We start from the raw sequence: 22,345 nt of genomic DNA, 5'->3' as shown, positions 1-22,345 counted from the left end.
TTCCATGGCTAAATGGTTATCGTGCTGGGCTTTGGTACTAGGGGCCTCGGGTTCGTTTCCCGGCCGGGTCGGGGATTTTAACCTTACTCGGTTATTTTCACTGGCTCGGGGCTGGATGTGTGTGTCGTCCTTAAATAGAAAATAATAAAATAGGAAAGAATAAGAAAAACATCAGTAATTAAAAATAAAAGTAGCAAAAAATAAAAAAAATAATGATTTACTACGATTATATACTTAAAGAGGCCTTTCGGTCGAAGGAAAGATGAATAGGATCCCTTGAGCTGACATTTCCATTGTTATGTTACTATGCCAAAGGGCCTAAATCGAGGGAATAGAGAGGGCTGTACAAATTTTTTGTAGAATGTGTTACACGCATGCTCCATCATAGAGGGCTGAATGTAATGATTCAGAGCCTTTTTATAAGCAAAGAGGCCTTCACTAAGATGAAAGGACGAATGGGATCCCTTGATTTGGCAATGCCATGGATGCGCAAGGCCATTTCTGGATCCGGTTATCGGAGCCAGGGTACGGTGGTGGCAATGTGAACAACGTTATGCTCGAAGAATGTAGTCGTACCTGCTAATCCCATACTACCACAGAAGTCCAGTAAACTCTTTCCAATCCTAATACCTTGCATATCTTCCCCAAATTTACCCATTAAGTTCCCATATACAGTACTTCAGTTCTATTTCCATTGAGATAGCCCATTAGCAATATCCTATCCTTGCTGTTGATCCTGACTACGATGTCACACAATGCTTCTTAAGACTTGTCAGCTTCATTCACATTTGGACCCTCACATTGTGACTAAACTGAGAAAATTCTCGTCCTAATTCCTCCAACTGTCAAATCTACCCACATCATTCCCTCATGTACGTGCCTAACGGAAACTATTTTTAATACAGTGGTATTCCTGATGAACAGTCTTACCCCAAACTGTGCCCTTCCCTTTTTAAAACCCATCAGAGACACTTTATAACTTCCTGTCTCTACCTCGTTATCGCCCTCTACTCAAATATCATTAAGTCGTAACACATTCAGACGTATCCTCTTTGCTGACTCAACAGTTGTACTTTCTTTCTTCCATAAGATTTTATGGGATAAGAAAGGGCTAGGAGTGGGAAGGAAGCGGGCGTATTCTTAATTAATGTATAGCCCAAGTATTTGTCTTGTGTGAAAATGGGAACCCACGGTAAACTAACTTCATGGCTGCTGACTGTGTGGGTCGTGACCACTACCTTTCAAATACAAGCTCACAGTTAGGCGATCCTATCCGCATGGCCGACAGTAATAATAATAATTGTACCGGGCGGTACACCTCCACGCCGCTAATTCAAAATGTGCGCCAGTTGAAACTCCTCTGCTGGAGGAAGTCTGAACTTTATTGACGGTATTTTTCTACTTTCTCAGAAGATGTCACTACCTGGAAATTTTGGAGTTTTAGAACTGTGTCATTTTTGATGTGTTTTTGTTTTGCTTGAAGTAAGAAGTGTGAACTTTCTCTTCTAGAGGACACTACTGAAGATCGACAATAGCGCACCCTGGTGGGAAGTGAAAGAACTGTTTTTTTTGGAGAAAATGTAATTTCAAAAGTTTGTTCTTTGCTAAATTTCTTTCAGTCATTAGTTAAGTTGGCAATATTAACCCTTTCTTTCCCCTTGTTTTAAATCTAGCCAATCCCGAATTTCTTAACTTAATTTTCCACCAATAATGTGTTTCTCCTTCATCTTGTGTAGGGGTTTCTCTTTTTTCTCCAATAAAGTGATTGTGGGCGGGTGTTCTCATTCCCCTAACGCCTAGAACCTTCCACGAGAGTATATAAACTGCTGAATTTTGGGTCTCTGCGCCACTTCTGTTCCATCTTTCAGTGTGTAAAGTACATAGCAGGGGGCGGGAAGCGCCTCTTTCTTCGGCGACAGTCAACAACCAGGTAATGGCCGATTAATTACTTCTTTTCTTGCTTGCTCAGCAGTTTAACTCTCGGGGCGGGTCCGAAGTTTTTCCATTATGTAACCTTCCTTAAAATGTAAAGAAACTTGTATCTATTCCATCTTTTAAACTGCATATCGGGATAGAGAGTGCTTAACCCTCTCGAGCTCCCAATCATATTGTTTTGAGGTGAACTTATTTTTTCTTAACCTATTCTTCGTTAATGTAACGTAAATTGGTCTTCTCTAATTCACCTCTGTAGTATGGGATTAGCCCTTGCTTTAACGGCCTAGCGCCAAGTAGGTTTTAAATAAAGTGTATTAGCAGTGCGGAGAGCCTCTTTTCAAGTTGGTATTTTAGAGGCCATGTAATTTTCCTTTTTTAATTAATAGGCCTCAGTAGATTGGGTATTTTACCCCTGTGTTTATGTCCGTTGAGGACAGCTTGAAGGTGGAGTTTGGTGTGGCCTGGGAGAGGCTTACAGTTGAGAGCGAGTGGCTCTTTTTTTTTCGAAAACTGAGTGTTGTATGCCTCGAGGAGGCTTTACTGTGTAATTTGGAGCAAGTGCTCCAGGGTTTGATTGGGGTCTTCTGCCCCGTTGTTGAAATTTGTATATCGTAAAGTTGGGCTAGTTGCTCAAGAATTGTGTTTTCAGGGCTCGAAGCCCAAATCCTGTAAATACTGTAATTGTACCTTGTGGTCTTGCTACTCCGTACCTGCCATTCTTGTTATTTCTGAATTTTGGAAAGAAAATATAACCTTGTTAAATTTTACATTAACTTTGATTCCGTAGTTTGAGACCCGTTCACGCCCGCACCTTCTTTCACCTCTTCCTACCACTAAAACTCGGTAACAAGTGGTAGCAGAGCGTGGTTGAATGGGTCTCATTTTAGCCCCTTTTGACGGCTAAACATTGTTTTGTTCCGAACTCTAACAATTTTCTCAGTTGCTGGAATTTTTTTGATTTTTTCAAAATTGTTCTGTCATCATGCCCGGCCCTCGCGATGTTCTCCATCTTAACTATTTGCGCAAGGAGGAGTTAATCTATGAATTAACTATTAGAAATGTGCAATCTGGAGGCACGGTTGCAGTAGACACAAACAAGCTTAGAGAGTCCCTAGATTTGCCCATTTCCATCCCCAATTTGGGAGAGAAAGAAATTGACGACTCTCTTTCCACGATCACGGAGAATACTACTGGGCTAGCTTCTGTAGTTAGTTTTTTTGATGAAAATGATCCTTCTCCTAATCAAATTAAGCGTGTGCAAGCTAGGCTGTTTCATTTTTCAAATAGAGTTAACGATCTGTTGTCTCTAAAGTTGAATGCCGTTCAGAAGAAGGAAGCTAGTACGCTGCTTGAGAATATTTCTGAATTATCTAGCAAGGTCACTCAATTGTTAACTGGGGAAGTTCCTCCCAAAATTGATCAACCCACCACAGTGAATGTAGGTAGTGAGGAAGAGCCTCCTAAGGGAGAAGCAAATAGGAAAACCATTGCTGCTCAAACAACCTCTGCCCCATTGGACGAGTCTGAACGCCGTAACTCGTTAAATAATGTACGTTCTGAATTAACTTCCTTGCCATTGAAACCTTTATCTACTATGTCACCCGGGTTTAGCAGCTTGCCTCATCCATTGGCAATGTTGCTCAGAGGTATCTCTAAGTTTTCCGTTAATACCACCAGTGACGTAATTTCATTTTTAAGATTTCTAGTTGAATTTCAGGATCATGCCCTTGTGTTTTCTCTTTCTCCATGTCAAATTTTGCAAATTATCTGTCCTTATGCAATTGGTATTCTCTCTGACAAAATAGTAAGAGCCATTGCCGAGCAATCATCAATTGAAGACTTCCACGCCCACTTGCTAGCTAACTTCATCCCGGCTAGGGCAAGGTCCTCCCTTATTCAGAAGTACTATTATCGTGTACAGCGTTTGGATGAAAACTTGGCTGACTTCATCCAAGATATTAAATTCTATACTAGGGTGTTTGCTCTTCACTTTCCGGAGGACCAGATTGTACAAGCCATTGTGGAAGGTATCTCACCATCCTATAGGTCGTATTTGTGTTTCGCGGCGTGCCCGCAAACTTTCTCTGAACTTGAAGCATTGGCCGTCTCAGCGGAAGGAGTTAGATACGCCGATTCATTGCGTGTCGCGAAAGAACCCCCGCCTTCTTTTAGTAATACTCGGCCTCCACCTCGCCGATCAGTCACACCCCGTAAATGCTATGCTTGCGGGTCGCCCGACCACCTTCGGAACAAGTGCCCATTGCTCAAATCTAGTGTGACAAGGAATGGAGCTGGTTCATCACAAGGCTGTTTTAAATGTGGGGCTTTCTCACATATTGCCAAGAATTGTCCCAATTCGAATAGCACCCCCTCCTGCTCAACTTCTGGTGCAATTTCCAACAACAATATAAAGTGACTAGTGCCTTCGGCTGAGTCGATTAATCCATCTTCCCGAGACTCAGCCCCGGGTAAACAGATCGAAAAATCAGGGAAAAGTCAATCTTCAAATCCATCCCTTGAATGCCCCAAGGAGTGTCTTAGGATTGCGGCGGATACCCCCGCACCGGTTCCTTTTCTTAAGATTGAGTTAAATAATGAACCTGTAACAGCTCTCTTAGATTCAGGCAGCGTTTGTTCTGTTATTTCGGATCAATGGTATTCTAAATTTAAATCTGTTTGTAAACTACCTGACTATGGCTCATCTCCTGTCCAATATGTTTCGGCTAATTCTTCTCCATTAGAAATTCTCGGTTCTGTAAATGTCAAAATTCGTATCTTTAAATTTACATGGAAAATTAAATTGTTTGTGGCTAAGCACCTGTCTTGCCCCATCATATTGGGAGCTGACTTTATTTCTCACACTGGTCTTGTGCTCGATCTTCTGAGTAAGTCGTGCACATTCAAATTTGCGTCCAATTGTAAAATTCCCTTGTTAAAGTGTAATTCTGTATCATGTTCATCTATTTCGCCTACCCAGGATGAGATGTTGTTAGACCTTAGACATCTACCTGAGGAGCAGGCTGATAGTATTCGTAAATTATGTCAGTCATTTCCAGAGGTGTTCTCCGATACTCTTGGTGTTACTGACCTTATTGAATACAAAATCGAGGTCACGGATTCGATTCCTGTCCGTTTTCCACCTTATAGGCTATCTCCACCTAAAATGAAGGCATTGAAAGAAATCATCGATCAGATGTTGAAGGACGGTATTATTAGGCCCTCTAAGTCGGCGTATTCGTCACCTATCTTTCTAGTCCCGAAACCCCAAGGAGGCTTCAGGCCTGTCATTGATTATAGGGCTCTCAATCGGAAGGTGGTGTTGCAATCTGTGCCCCTTCCCGACCTTCATTCTTGTTTTTCATGGTTTTGTAAGGCCAAGTTCTTTACTATCTTGGACTTGAATCAGGCCTATAATCAAATTCCCCTTGCCGATGAGTCTAAACATCTTACAGCGTTTGCCACGGACTGGAATTTGTATGAATACAACCGCGTGCCTTTCGGGCTCCCCACGGGAGCAGCTGTACTCACTAGGCTACTAGATAGGGTCTTCTCCGACATCAAATTTGAGTACTTATATCACTACTTGGATGATGTCGTATTTTCAGAAACTTTTGAAGAACATCTAGATCATCTGCGAGAAGTTCTCGATCGCCTTCGTAAGGCTGGGTTAACTGTTAAGTTGTCCAAAGTTGCCTTTGCTAAGCCCTCTATGTCATTCCTAGGGCATATTGTGTCACCTGATGGTGTAGCAGTCGATCATTCTAGAACACAGGCCATCCGTGATTTTAAACCTCCCAAGGACATTAAAGGTATCGCCAGGTTCATTGGTATGGTGAATTTCTTCAGGAAGTTTATTCCTAACTTCGCTAATAGAGCGGCGCCCTTAAACCTTCTTCGTAGGAAAGGCATCAAATTCGAGTGGGGACCTTCTCAACAAGCCGCTTTTGAAGATCTTAAATTAGCTCTCTGTAATGCCCCTGTACTTGCTATGCCTGATTTCTCGAAGAAATTCATCGTCCAAACCGACGCGTCGTCGTCAGCAGTAGCTGCAGTCCTTCTTCAAGAGACTGAACTAGGGAGGCGACCCATCGCCTATGCATCTAGGACCTTGTCGGCTCAAGAAGCCAAGTATTCCATCTGTGAGCTCGAAGGTTTGGCAGTCTTATTTGCCTTAGAGAAGTTCCGTCTCTATTTGGAACATGTCAAATTCGACCTGGAGACAGATAATCAAGCCCTAAGCTGGGTCTTAGGTAGGCCGCGTCGTACTGGTCGTATAGCCCGTTGGGCCATCCGTATTTCTGCCTTCCAATTCGATGTCAGGCATATCCGAGGTACCGAAAATGTTGTTGCTGATGGACTCAGCCGTATGTTTTCCAACGACGTCGAGACCCACGAACTGGCCAACAGTTCATCACCTCCCGAGTCCATACTATCTGGTGTTAATGCCATCTTAACAGATGCTCCCATGCTCTTTAGGGATATCGAGAAATACCAACGTGAAGATCCGACGCTGGCTCCGATAATGGAAACCCTTTCTTCTGGGGAACATGTTGTCCCTTATGTTCTGAGGAATGGTGTTCTATGTTGCCCTTCGAGGCATGATAAGATGATGAAAGTTGTCGTTCCAGCTGTTCTTGTGCCTATGATCTTCAAATACTATCATGAGACCCCATTAGGGGGGCATCTTGGAATCTTTAAAACTCGTGAGAAGATTCGTGAAATGTTCATCTGGAAAGGTATGGACGGTGAAATCCGTGAACTTGTAAAAGCTTGTAAATCTTGTTTGCTTAGTAAACCCACCATGTCCACCAAGGTAGGCCTTCTGTCTTCGCATCAAGCGTCGCGCCCCATGGAACGCCTGTATATCGATTATGTAGGACCCTTCCCCCAGTCGAAGGGACATGCCAACAAATTCATCTTTGTATGTGTAGATGGTTTTACAAGATTTTCCTGGTTATTTCCGACTAAGCTGGCTACCGCTCAGTCCACCATTACTTGCTTAAATTCTATTTTTGCTTCTTTTGGTCCGTGCCAATATATTGTATCTGACAATGCTAAGGCTTTTACATCTAATTTATTTCGTAAATTCTGCTTTGACTTGTCCATCTCTCATGTAACTACTTCTGATTATTACCCTCAACCATCTCTGGCTGAACGGGTTAATCGTAATCTCAGGTCTGCGCTTATTGCCTATCATCATGAAGATCATTCCAGGTGGGACACGTCCCTGCATTGGTTAGCTTTTGCTTTGAATTCGGCGGTTCATGAATCACATAAATTTACTCCAGCCTCTTTGATGTTCAAGTTTGTTCCCAACACGCCGCTCTCTAACCTCTGGTCTCTGAGTGACATTCTACCCGAGACAATAGATCCGGACAACATCAAAGATCTTTGGAAGAAGGCTAAAGCCAATCTTAAAGTCTCTCATGAAAAGGTTAGGGAAAGGTATGATCGTGGACGGAGACCCACCCCTTTGAAGGTAGGTGACCAAGTTATGGTCAAGAACTTTGTTCCCGCGGGCAAGCTTGCCCCCAGATTTCATGGGCCTTGTATCATTCTGGATTTTCTTACGCCGGTTACGTTGTTATTAAGTAATCCAGCTACCGAGAGGATATTTAGGGTTCACCTGTCACAGGTGAAACCAGTGTAAATTTTTGTGTTAACTTGCTTCATATTATTTTGAAAGGAATATGAAGGTTATATTTTTTGAGCTTCACTTTTAAGGCCTTCTGCCCCTTCTATAAAATTTGGTTTCATATTTAAGCATTTTTGTAAACCTCCCCCGATTTGTTAATCTGCCATTCTGTCCTTACCACGGCCATTACCACGCTCCCGTCTCCTGCTATACACACTGTGGCTTGCTTCTATTAAATGCCATGGATATCTGCACGCCGCTGGCCCCTCAACCTCTCCACCAAGCCTGTGCCCTCAAAAAAGATGATGGTCCAACAATATTCTGCCGCCTAGCTTTAATGTTTCAGTGCCCCCGCAGCCGCGCGGCGCTGTGCCGCGACTGGGTTCGAGGACGGGCCCCCTCGACCCCAGCGAGGACGACATGTGCACGGCGAGCCGGAGCTCTCCTCCCGGCCAAGGCTGATGTGCGGCGCACGACCTGCTACTTGCCCGCAGCCTGTATATCTTCACCGCGGGCGCGGCGTGTTTCAACACCACTGCTCCCCTCATAGTGCGGGCGAGCGGTATCTCAGGGTACTTGAGGGGTCCGAGCGGCCTCCTTTGGACGCAAGCTGCAACGGCCGGTCTGGCCATCCAACTTAATCAACATCAACTACATGAACAGTTACTATAAGCAATGACTACACTTGGGAATTCAACAGCAATATTTGGTGGACATTGCAAAAATTTTCTTCACTTTCAAGTATTAAAAGTTTATCTTCTGAATTCCACTTCTACAACCATAAAGACTTTACTTCACCTGCAACAACAAAATTTTGAAACTGAATCAAACCACATTAAGAGAATCTTTTAAATTTTTCGGCAATTAATCTCCACATCTACATCAAAACTTGGACCTAGCTTTCAAACAAATTTCATGTGTCACCCCTGGAGGAACCTTTGGGGGGGGGGGGAGGTCTGTACCGGGCGGTACACCTCCACGCCGCTAATTCAAAATGTGCGCCAGTTGAAACTCCTCTGCTGGAGGAAGTCTGAACTTTATTGACGGTATTTTTCTACTTTCTCAGAAGATGTCACTACCTGGAAATTTTGGAGTTTTAGAACTGTGTCATTTTTGATGTGTTTTTGTTTTGCTTGAAGTAAGAAGTGTGAACTTTCTCTTCTAGAGGACACTACTGAAGATCGACAATAGTGCACCCTGGTGGGAAGTGAAAGAACTGTTTTTTTTTGGAGAAAATGTAATTTCAAAAGTTTGTTCTTTGCTAAATTTCTTTCAGTCATTAGTTAAGTTGGCAATATTAACCCTTTCTTTCCCCTTGTTTTAAATCTAGCCAATCCCGAATTTCTTAACTTAATTTTCCACCAATAATGTGTTTCTTCTTCATCTTGTGTAGGGGTTTCTCTTTTTTCTCCAATAAAGTGATTGTGGGCGGGTGTTCTCATTCCCCTAACGCCTAGAACCTTCCGCGAGAGTATATAAACTGCTGATTTTTGGGTCTCTGCGCCACTTCTGTTCCATCTTTCAGTGTGTAAAGTACATAGCAGGGGGCGGGAAGCGCCTCTTTCTTCGGCGACAGTCAACAACCAGGTAATGGCCGATTAATTACTTCTTTTCTTGCTTGCTCAGCAGTTTAACTCTCGGGGCGGGTCCGAAGTTTTTCCATTATGTAACCTTCCTTAAAATGTAAAGAAACTTGTATCTATTCCATCTTTTAAACTGCATATCGGGATAGAGAGTGCTTAACCCTCTCGAGCTCCCAATCATATTGTTTTGAGGTGAACTTATTTTTTCTTAACCTATTCTTCGTTAATGTAATGTAAATTGGTCTTCTCTAATTCACCTCTGTAGTATGGGATTAGCCCTTGCTTTAACAGCCTAGCGCCAAGTAGGTTTTAAATAAAGTGTATTAGCAGTGCGGAGAGCCTCCTTTCAAGTTGGTATTTTAGAGGCCATGTAATTTTCCTTTTTTAATTAATAGGCCTCAGTAGATTGGGTATTTTACCCCTGTGTTTATGTCCGTTGAGGACAGCTTGAAGGTGGAGTTTGGTGTGGCCTGGGAGAGGCTTACAGTTGAGAGCGAGTGGCTCTTTTTTTTTTTTTTTTTTCGAAAACTGAGTGTTGTATGCCTCGAGGAGGCTTTACTGTGTAATTTGGAGCAAGTGCTCCAGGGTTTGATTGGGGTCTTCTGCCCCGTTGTTGAAATTTGTATATCGTAAAGTTGGGCTAGTTGCTCAAGAATTGTGTTTTCAGGGCTCGAAGCCCAAATCCTGTAAATACTGTAATTGTACCTTGTGGTCTTGCTACTCCGTACCTGCCATTCTTGTTATTTCTGAATTTTGGAAAGAAAATATAACCTTGTTAAATTTTACATTAACTTTGATTCCGTAGTTTGAGACCCGTTCACGCCCGCACCTTCTTTCACCTCTACCTACCACTAAAACTCGGTAACAATAATAATAATAATAATAATAATAATAATAATAATAATAATAATAATAATAATAATAATAATTGTGCCAGGGGTACGGCGTGCCTTCTCTATGGTCATCTATGTCAGTGGACTGGAAATTTTGAAATCTTTCAAAAATTTCTTCGACAGTGAGATGGCTCTACCATCTATTTGAAAGCGACGTCTAATGGCTAGATACAAACTAATTGCTGAAGATATTTTGTTTCTTAGTTGGTAAACTTTTTTCTGAAGATTGTTTTTCAATGTACCGGAGTTGTCATCCCTTCACCAGGTTCCTCATCTATTGTATTCTTCTCTAGCCAATCAAATCCGGGGTTTTATATGGAAATTTAGCCTATCCGCGTATTGTATTTTAATTTAGTCTGGAACTTTCCCCTACGGAGATATTTAAGGAGAACACATAAGGGCCGTCTTGTCTGATTTTCTCCAGTTCTTGAGAGTGCGACCTAATGGAGGCCAGAGAGGGATAGGAGGCAAGATCCAGTGCTACAAGGCAATGGCAAAATTTACGTAAACATGTGTTAGAGCCTGAGGGTAGTTGGAAGGGGAGGCTTCAGCAATTTTCTTAATATTTAACTCGTAATATTTTGTGGTTTGAAATGTACTCCTGCGCAGTCTTCGGACTCTATTTCTATTCCCTACTAGGAAGACATTTAATGTAAGGGAGCACGAGCCGGTGACCCTCAGGTATCTTCCCTTCAACTTTTGAGATGGATGACTAAGGTTTTCAACCATTAAAATTTCAGAAATCTTGCCTCGGCTTTTAATTTCCCCCTTATGCCACCCGTTTTAATATGGGATTTGCCTCTACATCATTGGGCCTTAATCCCTTATAGGTTTCGGTCTCTTCCAGAATGTTGGGTAAGAAGTGTTGGTGTCTCGCCTCCTTGCCTTTTGTTAATAGCCTGTTGTGTGTAACCTTTTATATTTGTTGATAAGGCCTTCTAGTATGGGTAATTACGCCGCTGTTTACTCTGTATTTTTCTTAGAGTAACCGTGTCTACGTTTTGGTTCCCTTTGGAACAGTACATAAACTATATGTGGAACTTGTTAATAGATAAACCCACCGTATGGTAAGCAGTGTACGAACACTACGAAGTGGGATCATCGAAGGGTTGCCGACTGTAGCTACGATTGTAAAAAACAACCGATTTCCTGACTGAGACTAGCCGCGTGTATCTTGGAGCTGAGACTCCTCTAATATTGTACCTGTCAGGAGCAACTAAGCTCTTCCGTACGTAATTTAACGACAGGGAGTTTCTCCCAATTTATTTTGTAAGGTTCTTTATGACTTCTAAGTACAATGAATTGTTGGAGCTGACGAGCTCGTTGTTAATATTTTCAACTGTTCTTTGTTATATTATTGATATTCTCTCTATGAATTTTGTGTATTCACCATAAGAGGGTGCAGATGAGGATGAAGTCGACAAGTTTTATGAAGCATTCAGTGAAATCGTAGTCAGGATTAACAGCAAGGATAGTTAGAAGTAGAAAAGGATACGAAAAGGGTGATTCGTAAGTGTGGGGAAGATAATGGGAATGAGATGCGTTTGCTGGACTTCTGTGCTAGAATGGGTCTATCAGTCACGAATACATTCTTCAAGTATTTAATCACCGCTACAAATGGGATCTAGAGGTGTCATATTCATGATAGACTATATCTTAACCGACTTCGAGTTCAGGACGTCCGTTAGGAATGAATGTTTTGGGGGGATTTTTCGATGATACAGACCACTATTTTGATCTGTAGGGAACAAGGTATCCCCAGGCCTAGGATAGAAAGAGTGAAATCTGTCTGCAAACGAACAAGGGCAGAAAATCTCCATAACGAGGAAATTAGACGTAAGTACATGGATATGAATATTGAAAAGTTTCGAACAGTGGACAGTAAGCAGGTTCAGGATATAGCAAGAGATTGGGTGGCATAGAGGGATGCTGTAGTAGGAACAGCAAGGGAATACCTAGGGACAACTGATTGTAAAGATGGGCAAAAGCGAACATCTTGGTGGAATAATGAATTGAGAGCAGCTTGTATACCTAAAAAGATTCTTATGAGAAATGGCTCCAAACAAGGGCTGGTGCAAACAGCGATGATGAAATAAACAGAGCGAAAATGTATTTGTTGAATCCGAAAAGAAGTCGTGGGAAGATTTTGGTAGTAACCTGGAAAGGCTAGTTCAAGCAGCAGAGAAACCTTTCTGGACACTAATAAAGAATCTTAGGAATGGAGGGAAGAAGAAAATGAACAGTGTTTTGGGTAATTCAGGTGAACTCAATAATAGATTCAAGGGTATCAGAGGACAGGTGGAGGGACTATTTTGAAAATCTTCTTAATGTGAAAGGAAACCTTGCTGGTGGTGTTGCGAACAACCAAGCTCATGAGGAGTAGGAAAATAATGTTGGTGAAATTACGCTTGAGGAATTGGAAAGGATGGTAAATAGAATCCATTGTCATAAAGCAGCAGAAATAGATTAAATTAGACCCGATATGTTGAAGTATAGTGGGAAGGCTGGGATGAATGGCGTCATAGAGTAGAAAGATTAGCATGGAGCGTAGGTAAGGTACCTTCAGGTTGGACAAAGCAGTAAATGCACATACCTATAAGCAAGGGAACCGGAAGGATTACAACAACTATCGAGGTATCTTATTGATTAGCATACCAGGCAAAGTATTCACTGGCATCTTGGAAGGGAGGGTGCGATCAGTGGTTGAGAGGAAGTTGGATGAAAACCAGTTTTGTTTCAGACCACAGAGGAGCTGTCAGGATCAGATTTTCAGTATGCGCGAGATAACTGAAAAATATTACGAGAGGAATTGACTGTTGTATTTGTGTTTCGTAGATCTAGAGAAAGCATATGACAGGGTACCGAGAGAAAGGATCTCCGCCATGCTGGGGAACTATGGAATTAATTGCAGATTATTAAAATCGATCAAAGGCATTTTTGTTGACAATTGGGCTGCAGTGAGAATTGATGGTAAAATGAGTTCTTGGTTCAGGGTACTTGCAGGGGTTAGACAAGGCTGTAATCTTTCACCTTTGCTGTTCGTAGTTCACATCTGCTAAAAGGTATAAAGTGGCAGGGGAATTCAGTTATGTGGAAATGTAATAAGCAGTCTGGCCTATGATGAAGACTTGATCTTAATGGCAGATTGTGCCGAAAGCCTGCAGTCTAATATCTTGGAACTTGAAAATAGGTGAAGTGAGCAGACTAAATTGATGTCAGTAGGTAAGAAATTCAACAGAATTGAATGTGAGATTGGTGATACAAAGCTGGAACGGGTAGATAATTTTAATTATTTAGGGTGTGTGTTTTTCCAGGTTGGTAGTGTAGTAAGTGAGATTGAAACGAAGTGTAGTATAGCTAATGCAGTGAGCTCGCAGTTGCGATGAACGGTGTTCTGTAAGAAAGAATTCAGTTCCCGGGCGAAACTATCTTTACATCGGTCTGTTTTCAGACCAACTTTGCTTTACGGGAGCGTAATCTGGGTGGACTCAGGATATGTTATTCATAAATAGGAATTAACAGACATGAATTTAGCGACGATGTTTTCTGGTACAAACAGAAGGGAACAATGACAGGAGGGTACTCGGAAAGAGGAGATAAATGCTAAGTTAGAAATGAGCTCGATGGTTAAAGCTGTACGCTTAAATCATCTCCGGTGGTGGGGCCTTGTAAGGAAAATGGGGGAGGATAGGTTACCTAGGAGAAAAATGAACTCTGTTATGGCGGGTAAGAGAGGAAAAGGGAGGCCAAGACGACGATGGTTAGACTCAGCTTCCAACGATTTAAAGATAAGAAGTAGAAATAAATGCGGCCACAGCACTAGTTGCAAATAGAGGATTGTGGCGACGTTTAGTAAATTCACTGAGCCTTGCAGACTGACCGCTGAAGGGCATAATGATCTATAATGATGTATGCATGTATGAATTTTAGGAAAGAAATAAAATGTTCAAATTTTTAAATTAAAAGTTGTTCTAAGTAATCCCCTGTCCATGTCCAACCATTTAACCCAGACGCTTCCTATTCTTCTGCAAGCCACGAAATTGTGGTAATAATAATAATAATAATAATAATAATAATAATAATAATAATAATAATAATAATAATAATAATAATAATAATAATAATAATAATAATCCCCCAATCCCCATGGCACTACAGCCCTTGAATGGCCTTGGCCTATCAAGCGACCACTGCTCAGCCCGAAGGCCTGCAGATTACGAGGTGTCGTGTGGTCAGCACGACGTTTCCTCTCGGCCGTTATTCTTGGCTTTCTAGACCGGGGCCACTATCTCACCGTCAGATAGCTCCTCAATTCGAATCACGTAGGCTGAGTGGACCTCGAACCAGCCCTCAAGTCCAGATAAAAATCCCTGACCTGGCCGGGAATCGAACGCGGGGCCTCCGAGTAAGAGGCAGATACGCTACCTCTATACGACGGGGCCGGCAGTAATAATAATAATAATAATAATAATAATAATAATAATAATAATAATAATAATAATAATAATAATAAATTTACCATGTTTTGTGGACCAGAGTGTTGTAAATAGGTGCGGGCGTGAATGGGTGGACAGTGAAAGGTCAAATTTTAATTTAAAAATCTAATATTTGAAATTACATTTGTTCCCTTGTTTTTATTTATTTCAAATGTAAATGGACAACACAAAGTAAGAGTTGTGTAGATAAAAAGCGAGCTCGTTATCTGTAGAAACAATAGTTATTTGAAACCTAGGAGTAATCGGTACAATAGACATAATTATTTTAAGAGAATAGCGTGGTAGCTCAAACGTTACACTATTACTAAGAGCACTACTGCTCCAATCAACATTACAAGTAGGAGACGGGGCTCCAAAATTTACAACATTCCAGCCTCTCCAGGGCCCAATTCTCTATTTTTACATTAAATTAAATACAAAGAGTTTTCACTGTCTTACTCGCTCGACAGCCTAAGTTACATTTGAATAAGGATAGGTAACATTTAACAGGAGCAACAGGTGCCCATTCTACATCGCCTTAGTGAAAAAAAGAAAAGGATTAAATATCGGTCGTAAACCGAATTGCTAGGAGGCGAGCACTTGCACTCCTTTGGAATTACACACTGAAACTCAAATACCCTGTGTGGGCTTATGGCCCGACGTTACAGAGCCTATACTACAGAGGTGACTAGAAGGGGGAGAAGAATTTAAATTCCAAAAAGAAGAAGAAATAAATTTTAACGTTTACGAAATCATAGTCACTCGGATACTTAGTTGAATGGGAAACAAAAGAGGAATCGCACTCTTTATTCCATAAGTTATAATAAAGTTTTGGACTGGTTTGAACGTTTGCATTGAAAGATTAAGTTCTCCATTAAGAAATACTCTCGATACCTTCCCCTGAAGTTAGCTCTCTGAGACTGTTACGTGAATAAAAGTTGTCTGACCTTACCTTGAGCTGGTTGGCCTTCCGGTGTTGGGCAAGGCTTGACCCCTGCCTCCTCTATGAACACACTCTAAACCTCTTGACTGGAGCGCTAGAAGGCCAACATGACGCAAAAGGTCCCAGCTTCTGCAGCTAAGAGGAAGGTTCCAGAACTCTCTGGGCTGAAGCTCTGTACACACCCCCAATTGCGATTGGTTAATTTAATAAATATCCCAAAATTTTGATTGGCTAAAACTTTAAGAAAGGGAGAAGAGAGAGATAAGTGCTAGTAACATTAGAACAACAAAAACAATCTACAAACGATTCAGTTTAGAAAACATATGAATACCAAAATTCTCTTGAATATTAATTGTCCCTCCTCCCAGCAGAGAGGGCACATATGTCGATAAAAGAGACATCTAAAGACGAAGTTCGAAAATTCTTCGAAGATAAGTTTCCCTGTTCATATGACAGATATCCTTTTAAAAGGCGCTCACTTTAAATGAACAGAGTAAGTGTACCTCCGGTACAATAATAATAATGATAATAATATAAATAATAATACGCACAGGGGTTTTGTGTGACATATTAGATTCCTATCCCCGTTAATGAGAATACGTGTGAATGAATGTGCGGTGTTAGGGATGAAGACCTCCGTGCTCCACCTACCTACCTTCAAAACAAGAGAGAGTGGGCTGCTGTTATTACTTGGAGTAATTATCCGATGATATTATCAGAACAAGTGTGTTTTATCAAGCGCCAGTATTAACTAGTATATCTATTAATTTCACTTCAATCAACCTTTGAATATTCCCTCTTTTGTGCTTTGTAGCACGTAGAATAGAGTATGAACTAAATGGCAATTCTAGTTTGCACCAATGACCATAATCCCTAAAACAAAGTCGTAATTATTGGTAATGGATTTGAGAGAGGTGTAGCTGTAGATAGAGTACAGTTATCGAATAAGCCTCCCACATTAACTAAATAACCCTCCAGTTATATATGGACTTAACATTTGATAAACAATATATATTTCAGACGACACAAGGTGCGAGTAACAAATGAGTGACCACTGAAATATTCATAGCATTTTTGTATTACTCAAATGTAAAAGACGAAACTATCAGCAGGAAGTTTCTTAATCGAAATACTGTGTTAAATGGGAATTCATTTATTGTGTATGTCAATAGTCCAGGCATGTTTGACGTTTAGGAGTTTTTCAACCCTAATTATACAGAGAAAAGCAACTCAAGATTTAGCTGTCCGTATTCGAAGACTTATTAAATCTGATTGTAGAAATTAATAAAGTAGGAGAAATATTCAAATGGTTCCAAGAATGAGACATTCAGATTCCGAAAAATTACACGACCAAAATGTAAATAATAATTTATAGCCAAACTCACAAATCAACTTCAACTGCTGAATTAAATGCATTTGTCAGAAAACCAGTTAAGTGCCCGCTTGAGGCATATTGACTCCTTGCGACTTTTAATTTTTCTCTTGTGGTTTAAGGAAACCACTTCTTGTGAATTTTATTCACTTTAAAGGTAATATAGAAACATGAAGTGGAGAGAGACCTTCACGAAATTTTTAGGCCTATTTTTCTAAAAAAATAAATCCTTTGTCTTCTGTTGTATGTCTTAAAGGCCTGTAAAGAGCAATAAGTTATTTTTTAACTTCTCGTAAGTGCCCGAGGAAATAATTTCGACTAGCATAATCATTTTGTGAGGTCAGCCCTTTATTATTTTAATTATTTAGGAATGGTCTAGTGATTCTATTAATAAGACATGGTATGTATTGTTGACACATTTAGTTTCACTCGTCCGTGATATCCCCTCCACCTTGCCCTAGAAATCCTTCTCCTCAGCTGGCATTCCCTCCCATTGCACGCGGTTCGACGCCCTATTTTGTGAATCTCAGTTACATGGTGTAGTCTTCCTGGTGTACGGATGGCACGTACAATGGCCTTGCGCAAGAAAGAGTAATTACACTTTTGCAACAAACTCCAGAGGATGCTTCATCGTACAGTAGGCTTACTTATGAAGAGGATGGTTTAGACAACGATTTTGCTAACAGGTCGTATACATAGCTTATCTAACTGAAATCCAAGTGCAGGGCACAGTCATACATGTAGTTTGAGCTTCTCTGTCCTTTCTAGATTAATCATCACATATTTCACAGATAATATCAACCTATGTTACTAGATACCAATCTGGCTTCGAGGACGTGGGAAAATTGCAAGATGAGCTGGTCGTAGACGCCGAAATGCATCGTCACGAGTACCGCGTGTTGGCCTATCTATTCCTTTAAAATACACTACACTAGGCTACAATAAATGTCTGGGTTATTGACAAGAGGATAACTTCAGAAAAAAATATCTAAGACTTTTCCTGAAGAAAGTAACTGATGAGCTTGCTGATCCTTATATTATTTCTATGGTTGAACGTGAATAACCCCGATGAAGAATCCCATCACAAAATACAAAGCCCAGAAGTTACTGCCAGGTTTAAGTGAAACTCAAAAATAATAGATCAGTAGGAAACTAAATTAGTTGAAAAGGTCTTTAATGGTCCGTTTCCAGCTAAAGTGAAAAGAAACTGGAATAAATGTGAACAGGATAAGATGTAAAAGTAACAATGAAAGAGAAGGAACTATACTTGAAATAAGCAAAGTGCAGTTAGGAAATGTCAAACCTATATTTTTTCAAACTGATCAGTAAAATTTAGTTTCAGGTCTGATCTTTTCCGAGGGCACAAATAACATCTCAAGTAACAATTTTAATAATATTGTTCCTGAGACTGCAATTTTGTCCCAAATATTTTCATTCTAACCACATCCAAACTAAAAATAAATTAATTAAGGATAACGATTTTTTTATTTTGTTTTCCAATACTTCAAGGCGTTCCTACAAAAGAACGTAAGAAATAATGACATATTAACATTTTTTGTAATTACAGTATGCCAAATGCGAATACTATGGGCACTCCTTTATGAAATGCACCAATAGCGTGTTAAAAATCCATAAAATAACAAAAGTATATCAAAACCCAATCAAAACTACCATATTTTACGAAGTAGGAATGGCTCCTTATGGCCATCCAAATGTGGTCGACATTTTAGGGCATTCTAGTCTCAAAGATGACTAACATTTAATTATACACTTATTGACATGAGTTGTTTCTAATTCGAAGTTCGGATGATAAATATAAAAAAGGATCTTATGGAGAATATGAATTCCATTCCTCACTCAGTTGGGTCCTGTTGGAAGAGGAATTCTCCTGGTTCTATCCATCAAGATGGCAAGACTAAGAAAAATTATAAATAAATTAAACATTTTGATATTAATAATAATAATTGAACGGCTTCAACTACCGAATTTAAGACATTCTGAAGTAGTGCCATGCACACAGGCGGCCTACCAGTTTCGATATTGCGAATGTGCTTTTATCTAGCAACTAAAGCAGAATTCCACTGAATCGTTAAAATTTGACTGAGATAATTTCACTTTGTCGAGTGACACTGGCAAGTGAATACATCACGAAAGACTTTTAACATGCCAATAACAATGGCATAGAGGGTCAGAATTATTGCCCAGTCTTCAAAAATCGTCCATCTTCACCAGAATCGAACTCGCAAACTTAGGATCATGAGTCATACACCGAGGCAGCTAACGTTAAAGTGACGGGTGAGTTGTCTGTGAGCTCGCATCCGGGAGATAGTGGGTTCGAACCCCATTGTCAGCAGACCTGAAGATGGTTTTCCGTGCTTTCCTATTTTTACACCAGGCACAGTCTGGGGCTGTACCTTAATTAATTAATTAATTAATTACGGCCACCGCCGCTTGTTTCCCATTCCTAGGCCGTTCTTGTCCCACCGTCGCTTTTTTAAATAATCCCAACCTCTGGGGATATGGTGTTATCAATAATAACTTTCTGGCACATCGAAGATGCCTAAAATACTTTCTGTTTTGACCAGTCAAAGAAGGCAATAGGCACACGAAACCCGATCCGATAGGATCAACTTACGCAAGTATCAAGCGATATTTGCATCAAACTTTCTTTCAAGAACAGTAACTTCATTAACTCTTAACTGTGCGTGTCAACTATGTGCACATAATTGTCAGAAAATTCCATTAAATAATATTGCTTCCTAGCCCTACTTACAGAATACTGTAATAATAGGTGCGCAACATGCTCCAGTCTTGGGCACATGATTATATCAAAACTAGTTACCGGTATGTCGTCGTTGCACCTATAAAAACCTCTACGTGATGATATTTCAGCTTACAACTCTGACCAGTAAGGTTCTGTCACCTAAGGTTCAGTGTTAAATGAACCATATCAATGGTTTTTCTAGACATGATGTAGGCTTTTGGGCTTATGCCGTGTCAAGAAAATAAGGTGAAATTCTTTACGTTTCGTAGACAAGTACGATCTGCGTCATCAGAAGATATTCTCGACTGTACAGTGAGGTTTGAATTTAGACGTTACCCAATAGAATTGGAAATAATACGTTTATTCGTCACCAGATGGCTCCTCGGCCGCGGTAAAGCGCTAGCGTTCGAAGCGGAAGCTGACGGAACCATTAGAATCACATAACATAACATAACATAACATAACATAACATAACATAACATAACATAACATAACATAACATAACATAACATAACATAACATAACATAACATAACATAACATAACATAACATAACATAACATAACATAACATAACATAACATAACATAACATAACATAACATAACATAACATAACATAACATAACATAACATAACATAACATAACATAACATAACATAACATAACATAACATAACATAACGTAACGTAACATGCGTAAGCACATATGAAGGTATCACTGACACAAGCCTGGAATGAAACTTCTGGCGAAGAGGAACGTACGATTTTGGAAAACAACAAAACGAAATAACAATAGTGAAGGAGCAGGGAAGGGAACTACCTACGTAAATCCTTAATGGCTGGCAATGATGTATTATTTAATTGATATCCAGTGTCCCAGTTGAAATTGTTAGGATTTCTACGTATTTCCGCAGCTTCCCGTATAATCCTGGACCTGTAGTGTCGAGTGTAAGAGCTCGATCATCTTGGAACATGACATCATGACCCGACGATAGAGCGTGCTCAGCTAGTGCTGATTTGTCTGGCCGGTTGAGACGAACATTACGTTCATGTTCTTTGATATGAGTACAATGGACCGGCTTGTTTGGCTGATGTATACCTTACCGCAAGTACAGGAAATGTTGTATACCCCAGGTTGTAAAAGTGGGGACAATTTGTCCTTGGTTTTACCCAGACTTTGTGCAATTTGATCTGTGGTGTTATGAATGTAAGGTAGATAGGCAGTTCTCTTCACTTCTTCCTTCTGTGAGCTTTCTTGGGTCGTTTCTCTGGGATGCAGGGCTCTATGAATCTGCAAATCGTTGTAATCATTACCCTTGAAGGTGACTTTGAGTGTGTCCATCTCCACCTGGATCTATGATGGCTCACAAATTCGTCACGCCCTCTTGGTGAGTGTCGTGAGAATGCATTGTTTTTGCTGGGTGGTGGTGAGAATCTGCATGAAGATAGCGATTTGTGTGGGTAGGCTTACTATAGACGGTATGTCCCAAGGATCCGTCCGGTTTCTTTCTTACTAGACATCCAAGAAAGGAAGGCATCCGTCCGACTCCATCTCCATAGCGAATTTAATTAAAGGATGTTGCTGATTTAGGTGGTTTAGAAAGAGGTGAAGTTTCTCATGACTTTCTGTCCAAACCACAAATACCATCAACAAATTTCCACAATATCATAGGTTTGACGGGCTCCGAAGCTATAGCCTCCTCCTCAAAATACTCCATGACGAAATTAGCCACTACGGGCGAAAATGGACTTCCCATAGCCACTCCGTCCGTCTATTCGTAAAAATTCCCACCCCTTAAGAAATAGTTGGAAGTTGTGCAAAGTTAAAATAGCTTAATAATGTCCTCAGGGAACAGGTCTTAAATGAGAGACGTAACCGAGTCAATCGGCACTTTAGTGAACAAGGACTCCACATCGAAACTCACCAAAAGTGCATTAGGTTGAAGGGTTATGGTTGACAGCTTGTTGACGAAATATCGAGAGTGGTGTGATCGAAAGCACTCTCATCCTTCGGATATTTCATCTTTAATTCATGCATCATGCTTTGCTTTCAATTAACATTATATAGGCTTGAAATTTATCCCATATTCCAGAATCTCCGTTCCCATCTAGATTAACTTTGCTTAATAAAACATGAAGATCTCTTCAAAGTTGCACCCTAGTTTAAAACAAATGCATTTGACTCTTACAATCCTATCCTACATTATCTACATCTTTACACGAAATTATAGCCCGCACTTAGAAGATTACATAATATTTCAAATCAGTGTACTCATCGTCATGTCGGGAGATCCATGGCTCGAGTCTCGGAGAGGCCCCTGGTGGAAGTTTAAACCATCATGGCGCGGGCGTGGATCACTGGTTCAAATCCTTTTGCGGTCATTTTGTGCACCTTCATAGTCCTTGGGTCGTATCCACTGGAAGAACGCTAATGAAAATGACGTTCAATTAAATCCCGTCTTTCACTAACACAGTTTATGAAACTCCAATTACGGCGAATTCTACTTACAATTTCACCGTCATAGTTTATGACACTCCATACAGTTCCCGCGGTCGTCTTTACAGCAATACGATCGTCCGTTAGTCGAATTTTCACATATTTTCAGTAATCTTGCTTTGTCTGTAAACTTGAAAATAGTCTTTACTACAGCGTATCGACAGAATGCAAACTAGCGCTCCCGCACACGGACAAGGCTGGGATACCACCGGACCATGTGTCTACCTCAAATAAGTCAAGTCGTTGCTTC

Source organism: Anabrus simplex, chromosome 1, assembly GCF_040414725.1.
Source record: "Anabrus simplex isolate iqAnaSimp1 chromosome 1, ASM4041472v1, whole genome shotgun sequence".
NCBI lineage: Eukaryota > Metazoa > Arthropoda > Insecta > Orthoptera > Tettigoniidae > Anabrus > Anabrus simplex.
This window is presented reverse-complemented; position numbering follows the sequence as displayed.